General features: G+C 40.2%; 1 protein-coding gene across 6 annotated transcripts in view; it reads right to left on the reverse strand.

Annotated features, from left to right (window-relative positions):
* The window catches only part of ARMC9 (armadillo repeat containing 9), a 122,408-nt gene that overhangs the window by 15,209 nt on the left and 102,884 nt on the right, over positions 1-4,315 (reverse strand). The gene's annotated exons all lie outside the window — the stretch shown is intronic.

Raw genomic sequence — 4,315 nt, forward strand, 5'->3', positions numbered from 1 at the left:
TCAGGATTTCTCCCTCGCTGCGTTCAAGGTACCACGTGAACAACCGAATAGCGCCTTCTTATGCACAGGCCTTACAGGGGACACAAAACTCTAGGATAGGCTTGCTTTTCTCAAGTAGTTTACAGTCAATAAGTAAGAAGACTCAGCAAAAAGAGAAGAGTTGTTTGGCTTTGGAGGATCTGGGCGGACATGTTTTCCCTATGCTTCTCATTAAGTACAACCCAAAACACTGGACGTGGTTGATGTACAGAATGAACATAAAAGACCCCGAAAGGTGCAGAGAAGGAGGCGACCGTCAGCGTGCACTGGGACACAGCAATGAAAGGTGGTGAGTTCCCTGGCTTTTCTTGTCGCCTTACAGACTCCAGGCTTACAGCTGAAGAGGCCAGCAACCCAGAAACATGAGTGGTAGAGACCAAAAAAGTTCCCCAGACGTCTGCTCCCTCAGGGAGCCAAAGGGCTGGGGAAGGAGGTGCCTAGAATGACAGAAATTTTAGAAAATAACCAAACACCATAGAAATCATTGTTGCTTCACCCCCAACCCCACCAGTGAGGGGCTCAGGGAGCCTAGATGTCTACCCTCGCCAGGTTATAACGAGGCACCCCAACGCACTCAGCCGGGGCGGTATCAGAGGACAATTAGGGAGGAGGAATTTCATCCTTGCTGGGAAGTGATGAGGCCCCCCACCCCGAGGTGAGAATGGAGACCACACAGAGAGCAGGGACTGCCACCCCCACTTGGCAGTAACAAGATGTCTGTCCTTCTCTCCATGATGGGACAGTGTCAGAAGAGGCCTCTGGGGATTCAAGACTTTATTACTGCTTACCGTGATCCCGTGGTGTCGGGGAGGCCAGGTGGGGAGCAGCAACGAGGCATTCCTACCCCTTCTGGGCAGGGAGGTATTAGTGGGGGCCCAGTAGGGACCCTGAACTCCCACCCCTGCCCTGAAGAAATAGGAGTCTCCTCCCTCCTCCCACCGCAGCTGGGTGTCAACAGAGGACAGGGTGGAACCTGAATCCCTCCCGACCTGGCTGCAATGAGGAGGGGCCCTGATCCCCCGCCAGAGCAGTGTCAGAACAAGCATCTAAAACCAGGTTTAACTAAGATTGAAAGTCTCCTAACAATACCCAAAATATCGGGGGGCCGGGGAGCTCTAAAACTTAATGAAAAGACTCAAGATAACAGAGACCAAGATAACAGAGATGTTATCTGACTGATTTTAAAGCAGCCATTATGAAAATGCTTCAATGAGCAATTACAAAGAAATTAAATTGAGACAAATTAAAAATAGAAAGTTTTAAGAACACAGAAAAAGAACAAAAAAAATCCCCAAACATGCAAATGGAAGGAAGTAATAAAAAGCAGAAATCAATGAAAAGGAAAACAACACAATAGAGACAGAAAATTGTCAAGCCTCTAGCAAGACTGACAGAAAAAAAACAACAAAAAAAACAAAGACATAATGACTAACATTGGGAAGGAAACAGGAAATATCACTGTAGATCCTGTAGATATCAAAAGGGTAATAAGGAGTTGCTACAATTTTACACATATAAATTTGACGATTAGATAAAAACACATATTATTACATGCCTCTAAATATGAAATAGATAATTTGAGTAGTCCTATAACTATTAAGGAAATTAAATTCTTAATTTTAAAATTCACTAAAAAGAAATCTCCAGGATCATATGGTTTTACTGGAGAATTCTACTAAACTTTTATAAAAGTGACACCAATTCTATACAATGTCTTCAACAAAACAGAAGAGGAAGGATTATTTTTTAATTCATTTTATGAAGCTGGTATTACCCTGCTACCACAAACCAGGCACAGATTGTACCATAAAAAGAAAAATGTCTTTCATGAAGAAAGATGCAAAAATCCTTAACAATCAAAAGAAAAATTTAAAAGTAAAGGGAAAAAAATCCTTAACAAAATATTAGCAAATAGAATAGAGCAATGGATCAGTATGTTGAAAGAATTATATACCATGACCCTGTGTGGTTTGTTCTAGTGATGTAAATCTGATTAAATATTTAAAATTTAATCTTTATAACCCACAAGATTAACAGGTTTATGAAGAAAAGAATCACATGAGCATATTGATAAATGTAGAAAATACATGGAAAAATTCAACATTCATGACAAAAACTCTCAAAAAATTAGGAATAGAGTGGCACTTAATAACACCTACAGAAAACTAGAGCTCACATCCTCGATGGTGAAAGACTGGATGATTCTCCTGTGATCAGGAACAAGGCGAGGATTTCTACTCTCACCATTCTTTTTTCAGCATAGCGCTAGAAGTTCTAGCCAGAGCGATAAGACAAAAAAGGGAAATAAAAAGAGCTGATAGCTGAGTCGGTTAGGTCACAGGACACAAGGTAAACATACAAAAATCAATTTCTATATGCTAGCAACGAACTTAAATTAAGACACTGAAATTAAAAATACGGTATCACTTACAATTGCTCACGAAAATAAAAACAGAAATATTTAGGTATAAATCTAATAAAACATGTATAGAATTTGTATGCTGATTATTACAAAACGCTAATAAAAGAAATCAAAGAGGAAATAAATGTATGGAAAGACACACCTTGTTCATGAATCGGAAGACTTAACATAGTTAAGATATCGATTCTCCCCAAATTGATATATTGGTTTAATATAATGTCTATCAAAATCCCAGCAAGATTTTTCAGTAGATATATACAAAATTGTTCGAAAATTTATATGGAAAAGGCAAAGAAACTAGAATAGCTAAGACGATATTGAAAAAAAAAGAATACGATGGGAGAAATCACTCCACCTGATTTCAAGACTTCATATAGGCAGACAGACATATAATCAATAGAACATAAGAGAGAACCTCAGAACAGACCCACGCAAATATGCTCAATCGATTTTTGACAAAGCAATTCAATGGAGAAAGGGCCGCCTTTCCAACGAACGGGGCGAGGGCAACTGGACATACGTTGGAGGGCGGGGGAAACGAACCTCTATCTAATTCTCGCGTCTTATACTCAAAATAAATCATGGACTTAAATGTAAAGTTATCACATTGTTAGAAAATGTAGGAGAAAATCTTCAGGATCCGTGGGGAGGCAAAGGGTTCTTAATTCTTGACACCAAAAGCGCACTCCGTAAAAGGAAAAATTCGATAAATTGGATTTGGTGAAACTTAAAAAAACTTTTGCTCTGCGAAAGGCCCTGTTAAGAGGATGAAAATTAAAGTTATAGATGGGGAGAAAATATTTGGAAACCGCACATCTGACAAAGGACTAGTACCTAATTATATAAAAAATACGAAGAACTCTCAAAACTCAACGGTAAACAACCCAAACACTATAATTAGCAAGTGGGCTAAGATATGAAGAGGCATTTCATGAAAGACGATATATGGATGGCAAATAAGCACACGAAAATGTTTAACATCATTAGCCTTTAGGGAAATGCAGACTAAAACCACAGCGAGATATGACTCCACATGTACCAGAGTGGCTCAAACGAAAAATAGTGACAACACCAAATGCTGGTGAGGATGCAGAGAAACTGGATTACTAACACGTTGCTAGTGGGAACACAAAACTGGCACCACCACTCAGGAAAACAGTTTCTTAAGAAAGCGAAACATGTACCTACTATACACAATCCAGCAATTATGCTACTGGGCTTTTATCTCAGGGGAATGGAGACTCGTCACATAAACATCTGTACACGAATGTTTACAGCAGCTTCATTCACAATATCCAAAAACTGGTACCAACTGATGTCCTTTCACAGGAGAATGGTTAAACAAACCGGTCCAGCCACACCACGAACTACCGATATACACAGTCTCCAGTGAATTATGTTGTGTGAAAAAAGCCAGTCCTCAGCGGTTATGGACTACGCGATTCCATTTATGTAGCGTTCTTGAAACGACAAACTGTGGACACGGAGAACAGATCAGTAGTTGCCAGGGGTTAAGGAGGAAATGGGGTTGGGAGGAAAGTGGGTACGGCTATAAAAGGGATCCCCGGGGAAATGGAAGTCTTCTGGACCTTGAATGGATCCGTGCTGACTTCCTGGCTACGGTATTATACTACAGTTTTGCAAGACGATACCATCGGATGGAACTGAGTAATGGGTACAGGGGATGTTTCTGTATCATTTCTAACAACTGCATGTAAATCTACAATGACCTCGAAATAAAAAGTTTCGAATATAAAAAGAGAGGAGTTAAGAACAAAATGACAGCGTGCAGGAGATGTCATGAGTCTATGTATAATCGAACACACGTGGTACGGGGACCTGAGGCACTCTTTC

The sequence above is a fragment of the Pteropus alecto genome, unplaced genomic scaffold, assembly GCF_000325575.1.
Source record: "Pteropus alecto unplaced genomic scaffold, ASM32557v1 scaffold110, whole genome shotgun sequence".
NCBI classification, from domain to species: Eukaryota; Metazoa; Chordata; class Mammalia; order Chiroptera; family Pteropodidae; genus Pteropus; species Pteropus alecto.